The sequence below is a fragment of the Canis lupus genome, chromosome 36 (assembly GCF_011100685.1).
Source record: "Canis lupus familiaris isolate Mischka breed German Shepherd chromosome 36, alternate assembly UU_Cfam_GSD_1.0, whole genome shotgun sequence".
NCBI lineage: Eukaryota > Metazoa > Chordata > Mammalia > Carnivora > Canidae > Canis > Canis lupus.
The window spans coordinates 19253462-19262013 of record NC_049257.1 but is presented as its reverse complement, the minus strand read 5'-3'; the positions used below and the strand labels follow the sequence as shown (position 1 = coordinate 19262013).

Here is an 8552-nt window from a genome sequence, read left to right as displayed (position 1 = left end):
AATTTTAATTAGCTTTGTTGAAATGCTTACTTCCCATGTTTGGAAACATTTTCTAGGAAAGAAGTTTAGTCAGGATATGAGACACCTAGAAATGTAGTGAAGCATTTTTTTTTTTTATTTGTTTCCTCATTAGTTTAAAATTGTATGTGTTATTATGAGCCTTTTTGTTTTTACCCTGAATTTTTGTATTCCAAGAGATTTATTTATTTATATTTCTCCCCTTCCCCAAAAATATATTTCTTTTAGAGTAAGAGGTTTCATTGTTTTTTTTTCTGTGACTCTCTCAAATATTATCAATAGTAATTATTTGTTATTTATTGTGGATCTTTTTAAAAAGATCACTTTATAGTAATATAGGATTTGTGATCACAAGCATCTCATTATTTTAGTATGCCAAAATTTGGTACAGAAACAGAATAGCAACATGTCATTAATGCCTTTCATTTTCTGATTAAAGCAGGACAGGGAATCTCTTGCCAGTTGGTTGAAAGGAGAATCTTCATTTAAAGGGAAGAAAAGCTTTTTTTCTTGTCAGTAAATGTCATTCTTTTTACAGAAATTAAAATTGTTAATTTTCAAAATGAAGGCAATCTGAAACAAATGTGCTTTAAAACATTAATCACAGTTTTTGAGTGTTCATACCTCATTAGTCTAAACTTCATTTCAAAATGCAACATTTTTTTCTTTTTGAGAAAAATCCATCATATTGTTAAAAAGTTGCGAAAGCCTTTTTGGTTTGAGCTTAAAAAAATAAACAGCTTAAATTTAACATTCTAGTCTGTTCTTTAATGAACTATTTCTTTTTTAAAATAAAAAGTTAAGCAGATTTAAACTTAACCAGAAGAATATTGTTCCAAACTAAAGGATCCATATAACATAACTATAAAATGATATACAAACCATGTAATAAAAAGAATGAAATTTTTTTGTTGTTTTCTAAAGTCAATCATTTTCAACAACATCCATAGATATGCTGGATGTAAATAGGATCCAACTGGAGAAAGCACCAAGATTTTACTCATTCTTTTACAATAAAACATTTTACAATGTTTTAGGTTCAATCTAAAAATGTAGAATATTAGGATATTTATAAATAAATTTAATCTTGGGGGATCCCTGGGTGGCTCAGCGGTTTAACGCCTGCCTTTGGCCCAAGGCGCGGTCCTGGAGTCCCGGGATCGGGTCCCATGTCGGGCTCCTGGCATGGAGCCTGCTTCTCCCTCCTCCTGTGTCTCTCTCTCTCTCTATGTCTGTCATAAATAAATAAATAAATCTTAAAAAAAAATAAATTTAATCTTGTCAATCAATAAATGAACACTTTGAGTACTTCCTAAATGGTACTAATATTGTGAGTTATGATATATCCTATCAAATATATTATCCCAGGTATATTTTACTAAGATTTTTAAATCATTGCTTAAAGATACAGATGAACATTTTGAAAATTTTAATATTAAAGGAAAAAATGAATGTCCTGAAAATAGAGAAAAAGGCATCACAGAAAAAAATTATAGGCAAAAGCAAATTTAACACTAGAACTTGCTTAAAATCTGAATCTTTGAGTTTTGAAAAGGGAGAAAAAATTTGAATAATTTTCATAGACATGATAAAATAGGTAAAAGTAAGATCTCCTTGACTTCCATTTCTAGCAATTAACCAAAAGTAAAAGAAAATTTCATTATGAAACTGTTCTCTTTTCCTCAATGAATGTCTGCCGTTCAGCAGATTCAATTAGAAGAGGAAGAAGAGGTAAATGAAGACCTGTGTTAGAGGTCCTGAAGGGCATTCAAAGACTATACAGGAGGATGGTGCCTTACAATTTATAAATTTGCCACAAAGCTTATATCTGATTTCCAGGCCTCTCGGACTGGGAATAGGATTTCTCAGGTAGTGTATTCATTTCAAGAGATGACTCAAAAAATTAGCCTGTGGAGTTTGTTAAATTGGACTTTTTTCTATCTGAATCAGATTTCCCAGTTTTTTGTTCTTACAGATTGTTAATCTATACTTTTTGTTTTTTAAATAGTTTTTTTCGGGATCCCTGGGTGGCGCAGCAGTTTGGCGCCTGCCTTTGGCCCGGGGCGCGATCCTGGAGACCCGGGATCGAATCCCACATCGGGCTCCCTGCATGGAGCCTGCTTTTCCCTCTGCCTATGTCTCTGCCTCTCTCTCTCTCTCTGTGTGACTATCATGAATAAATAAATTAAAAAAATCTTTTAAAAAAAATAGTTTTTTTCCTCCTTAGTACATATATAACATATTCATTAAATAATTTTTTAAAAACCATGTAGACATATAAGGCAAGTAAAAATCACCATCTAGAGAAGCCTTATTCCTCCTGGTTCTGGGAACAAATAACACCCAGTGGCTTAGGGGTTCCATTGTAAGTTAACTTCTCTCCTGTGCTTCTAGAGAGACACCCATACACGGAGACATAGTCACAACATTTTCTGTACTTGGTGGGTTGGATGAGGAACCTGGATGAGAAAGGCTGATCTAGAGATCACGACTGTTACTTAAATGATGTATGTTATTCTAGATCTTTCATATTTTCTCTCCCTGGCCTTCTGCCCCATATGTATACACACATCTTTGTTTTCATTTCTAAAAGTGCAGTCAGACTGAACATCCTGATCAACTTCGTCTCTTTTTTCCTTTGTTTTCCTGTACTTGTTTGTATTTTGCTTATAGTCACAGAGAAGAACATCCCCAACAGAACTTGTCTTTTTACTTTGCTACTTGCTTAGACACAGTGCCATCCATCTGCCTTCTCAGACCTTGCCCGCACCACCTGTGACTTCTGAGCTCCTTACCACCACTACCACCACCACCACTACCTCCTCTGAGTCTTTGCTCCATCTGTTTTTCTGGCTGTTTTCTCCTACCTTTGGCCTTCCTGATGGTTGGCTTATTTTCTCTGACTCATGAGCATCAGTCTGGGCCTGACTACCCTTCTCCCTGCGGACATCAGAGTGTTTAGTGAGAAGTAAGTACCAAGCAGAAGAGAACACATTTCATTACTTTTAGATGCTTCCTGAACAACTCAGCCCTGGATCCCTGCAGTGCCCCATCTCTAGCTTTCCTCAACTTGTCTTTGATTTCACCCAGTCTACATTACTTGTGGTTCCTCAGACACTCCTTTAACTCTGTTATGTCTGTGCTCTTATTCACTGTGTTCCTCTCTTCAGAATGCTGTTCTTCCTCTTACTTCCAGTCTCCGTCCCTTAGCCCCTTAACTTTAAAAATCATCTGTCTTGGGCAGCCCTGGTGGCTGGCTCAATGGTTTAGGACTGCCTTCAGCCCAGGGCCTGATCCTGGAGACCTGGGATCAAGTCCCATGTCGGGTTCCCTGCATGGAGCCTGCTTCTCCCTCTGCCTGTCTCTTCCTCTCTCTCTCTCTCTCTGTCTCTCATGAATAAATAAATTTTAAAAATCTTAAAAAAAAAAATCATCTGCCTTTCAAAGCCCTCATCAGAGGATGCTGCCTCTGTTTTTTTCTTTTTTGGCAGTCTGGCTGAAAGTGGTTCCTTCTTTCCTTCTATTCTTTCATCAGTTCAGCAAATACTGTTCTTGCCAGGCATTTTGACAAAATGCTAGTGTGTAAAACTCTTACTATGTTTAAGAGTATTATGTATTATTCTTATTATGCTCATATATTATTTTTATTATATTGTTTGTATAATTATATCCATCTTATTTTCCTTACTTCCCTTGAAGACATAAATTACATATGGACCTACCTTGTAGCCAACATTTTTACACATAGAAGGTGTTTAATACATATTTATTGAATGAATGAAACTTTCTGATTATATCAGCATTGTGTACGCCAGCATAACTTTGGGTTTTTTAATAAAATTACCTTTTGCATAGACAGAAAAGTATTACCTATACTTAAAGGCAAGGGAGAAAATCTTTTAATGGATTTCGTAGGTAGGTACTTAATTTAAACACTCATCCATATCATGCTAAGGTTATTTTAAGTAGCTGTCCCTGAGTTTGTAAAGATGGTTTATAAGGGGAGCTGTCCATGGATCATAGATTGTCTGGCTGCCATTCTCAGTTGTGCTCTAGTGATGGAAGTCTGTCACATTTATGTGCTTGGTGTGGGTGGTTTTTCTGACCATCAAAACGAGGTGAGGGGAGCCCTTGAAACCTCCACCTGAAGGCAGATTACAGACATTTGGTGCTTATTGGCCTCAACTTCCTTTGAACAAGCTGAAAGGACTTTAACTGCTAAAAGACCACATAATTTCCTCTCTTTTCTTCATTAATTTTGTATTTCTTCTATTAGATGAAATGTATCTTAGCCTACCATACCCAGTATCCTAGATAAGGCAAGGAAACCATTGTTTAAAACAGTTGTTCTCAAAGTATGGTTTGGGGACCTTGGGGTCCCCAAGTTTTTTCTGGGTTCCCACAAAGTCAAAACAGAATAAGACGATGTTATTTGCCTTTTTCACTTTCATTCTCTCACAAGTGTGTAGTTGAATCTTTTGGAAGATACATGGCAAGTGATATCACAATAGATTAAATACAGAGGCAGGTATGGAAATCTGTCTTCAATTAGAGCAGACATCAAAGAGATTTGCAAAATGTAAAACAAATTTTTTGATTTGAAAAATAAAGTAACCTTTTATAAAAGTGTTAAAATATAATGGCCTTGTTATCCAACAAATTAACTAAAATTTGTCAAATGAAAACAAAATTTGTCAGTTTAAATCTCTAATGTGGTTAATATCAGTGGATATTAGAAGCTCTTTAGAATCCAGTTTTTTTTAAAACAGAAGTTTGAGAATCACTGGTTTAAAAGATGTAAAATATTTAAAAGGGGACAGACTTTATTTTTTAAGGATTTTATTTATTTATTCATGAGAGACACAGAGGGAGAGAGGCAGAGACACAGGCAGAGGGAGAAGCAGACTCCATGTAGGGAGCGTGATGCGGAACTCGATCCCGGGACTCCACGATCATGCCCTGGGCTAAAGGCAGGCACTAATTACTGAGCCACCCAGGGATCCCCAAGGGGACAGACTTTTAACAGATTACAAGATAAAGTCCATTTGATGTAGTCAAGGTGTCTTCAGACTGGAATATAATAATTGATCACACTGGGGGGGCACCTGGATGGCTTAGTCTGTTAAGCATATGCCTTTGGCCCAGGGTCCTGGGATCAAGCCCCAGTGGGGCTCACTGCCCAGCAGGGAGTCTGCTTCTGTCTCTCCTTCTCCCTCTGTACCTGCTTGTACTCATACTCTCTCTCTCATTCTCTCCCTCGCTCAAATAAATAAAATCTTAAAAAAAAATTATTGGTCATTTTGGTTTCTAGTTATTGGGCAGTTAGGTTGAATCCAGTTTTTTAGTCTTTTTTTTTTTTTTTTTAAGTTGGTTTATTTATTTTGAGAGAGAGACCAAGAGAGTGAGAGTAGTGCAGGAGGGGCAAAGGGAGAAGAAAAGAGACTCTCCAGCAGAGTCCGCATCAAGTGGCCTGATGTGGGGCTCAATCTCATGACCCTGAGATCACAACCTGAGCTGAAACCAGGAGTTTGAGGCTTAACAGACTATACCACCCAGGCATACCCTAGTTTTTTAGTTTTATTTTTTTTTAAGATTTTATTTATTTATTCATAGAGACACAGCTAGAGAGAGAGAGAGGCAGAGACACAGGCAGAGGGAGAAGCAGGCACCACACAGAGAGCCCGATGCGGGACTCGATCCCGGGTCTCCAGGATCACGCCCTGGGCTGCAGGCGGCGCTAAACCGCTGTGCCACCGGGCTGCCCATAGTTTTTTAGTTTTAAAAGTAATATTGCAGGGGCACCTGGGTGGCTTCGTTGGTTATAACACGTCCAACTCTTTTTTTTTTTTTTTTTTTTTTTTAACACCTCCAACTCTTAATTTCGACCCAGGTCATGAGCTCTGAGTCATGAGATCGAGACCTGTGTCAGACTCTGTCCTTAGCATGGGGTCTGCTTGGGATTCTCTCTCTGCCTCTCCCTCTGCCTCTCTTTCTCAATCTCTTTCTAAAGAATAAATAAAATCTTTTAAAAAAGTAATATTGCAGTGATATTCTTGTATACTGCTGTTTTCCAAACATCCTTAGTTGTTCTGCAGCCAGTTCCTAGGAAGAGAGCAGAACTGCTGGGTCACGAGGCATGCAGAAGGAGCCGGCATGACTGGTTACATAAATTCAGAGGCCATACGTGCTCCTCTGCTTGCTGTTGTTAATCAGTGTCCCAGTTAGCAGGAAGTCCAGGATCTTCCTCTGTAGACAGCCTCCTCCTGCGCGTCTGAACCCCAGGAGCTTACTCAGTCCCACGGTGGCCCCGTCCTCTCCCAAATGCTGGAGAGAGAGCTGCGCTATAATAATACACTGGCTGTCTTCCTTATCCTGTCACTTTCTGTGAGTGTTTGAGACCAGACCTGTATTTGTTGAGAGTTGCTTGTCTGTTGCTGCTAGGATGCAGTTCCTTAGTTCATCTTCTTATACTCAGTGATTCAGTGCCAGGGAGGTTGAGGACACTTCTCACATCAGTCCCGTGCTGGGTCAGAGTCTGTTCTCCCTAATAAACCCGTCAGCCCTTATGTGGCCCTACATCACCAGTTTCAGTTAGTCCATTTTCAATGTCATTCTGTTTCAGGAGTGTATCTGCCTTTTCTTGCCAGTGGAACTTGGTTTGGGCTATGAGTTTCATCTATAACAGAACTCCTTAACTTTGAATCTGAGGAATCAAAGATTTGGGGTAACATTTCTTCTCTTCCAGAAGGACTTAGGGTCCTGGCAAATCAGTCTCCCCAATTCTAGCAATGAATTCTGCTCACCAAGAGGCCGGGGGATTGTTTTTCTAAACCATCTAACTATGCTTCCTCCATGGGCTTCTTTCCCCTGAGTTCTGAGGACAGTGGTGCTTACCCATTGCCTAACTTGGTCAACAAAAAGACCAAGGTGACTTAAGGTCTCAACCTTTAAACATAAGAAAAATTGTCATAATTTTTAAGTGTTTTTTTCAAAGAGCAGCTTATTTGAGCTCTTTTGTTACAGATGCCCATCAAATACTTGTAAACATTTAGGATATGTATTGCTCATTGTGCTCCAGAGAGGTTGTGCCGGTTTACACTCCCATCAGCAAAAAAAATACATTACTAGGAAAAGACATTTACAGGCCAAACTTCACTCTTAAAAGTCACTAATCATTAGAATTGTTTTAATATTAAGGGAAACTCAAACTTTTCTCCCACTATTTCTTATTTGCTAAATGATCATTTTATTTGGCCACAAAATTGTGATCTGTAGCATCTTGAATAATGGCCTTCTCTAATACAGTAGGTATATGAGGGAAGAACAAATAAGAGAATGCAGAGCTGAAATCATTGACAATGGCCTGAGGCTAATATGGCAACATCATTGTGTTTTTAAGTTCACTTTTGGTGAGGGCAGGAGAGGGTATTATTCACTAAAGGTCTCCTAAGTGCAGGGTGTTTTATGTAACAACACCTAATTTGATCCTCATAACAGACCTGTGTTGTTACATTTTAGATGATGTTACTTTATTTTATAAAGAATAAGATTCAGAGAGGTAGTAAATTTCCTAAAGTCACACAGATTTAAATAAAAGTTGATGTTTCCCTTAGAAAGCCCTATTTAGGACTAGATACACAATTCCCCAGAGGCAAGATTTTGAGATTTAGCCTCTTTCTCACCTTCTCCAAAGTCAAAGCAATCTACGGAAGACTCTCACTGCTTCAGTACAGGCTTTGCACAGGATTTGTGAGGAATTAGGGCCAACTGCAGAGTTAGAGGGCATGGTCCCAAAGGCTTCCCTTAATTCTGTCACCAACTGCAAGTTGGAAGGCATTCCCTCAAACCCCTCACAGGCTTGATAATTCACTGGGAGGACCCAGAGAACTCACCAAACACCGTTAATACCCGTAGTCATGACTTCTTACAGGGAAAGGTACAATAAAAATCAGCCAAGGGAAGAAGCACGTAAGGCAGGGGCCAGAAGTATAAAATGTGGAGCTTCCCTTATTGTCTCTGTTTAAAATGGCCCCACATGGGATCCCTGGGTGGCTCAGCGGTTAAGCGCCTGCGTTTGGCCCAGGGTGTGGTCCTGGAGTCCCCGGATCGAGTCCCACGTCGGGCTCCCTGCGTGGAGCCTGTTTCTCCCTCAGCCTGTGTCTCTGCCTCTCTCTTTCTCTCTGTGTCTCTCATGAATAAATAAATAAAAATTTTAAAAAAATAAATAGGCCCCACACATGGTGATGAAGTGCTGTCTGGGGTTCCTAAGCTCAGGAAGGCTGTGATGTATCTTATGGAGAAGACAAATAGGTTATAGTGCTGTTGGTTGTGAGTTCAATGTTAATGAATCACAATATTTATGAAATCAGATGTCTTTAAACAGAAACACAAATAAAGCAAGGTTATATATTGATGGACCAATGAGAATGGTGTGACCAGAGACTTGCAGGAACGTAATCTTGTGTTGTCCCTTAGGAACCACAGTTCAGTATTCACTAATTCAGTGTTCAAGGTGACTGTATAGAGTATAACTA

General features: G+C 38.8%; 1 protein-coding gene across 6 annotated transcripts in view; it reads left to right on the top strand.

Annotated features, from left to right (window-relative positions):
• Positions 1-8552, top strand: part of CHN1 (chimerin 1) — a 205298-nt gene that overhangs the window by 51277 nt on the left and 145469 nt on the right. The gene's annotated exons all lie outside the window — the stretch shown is intronic.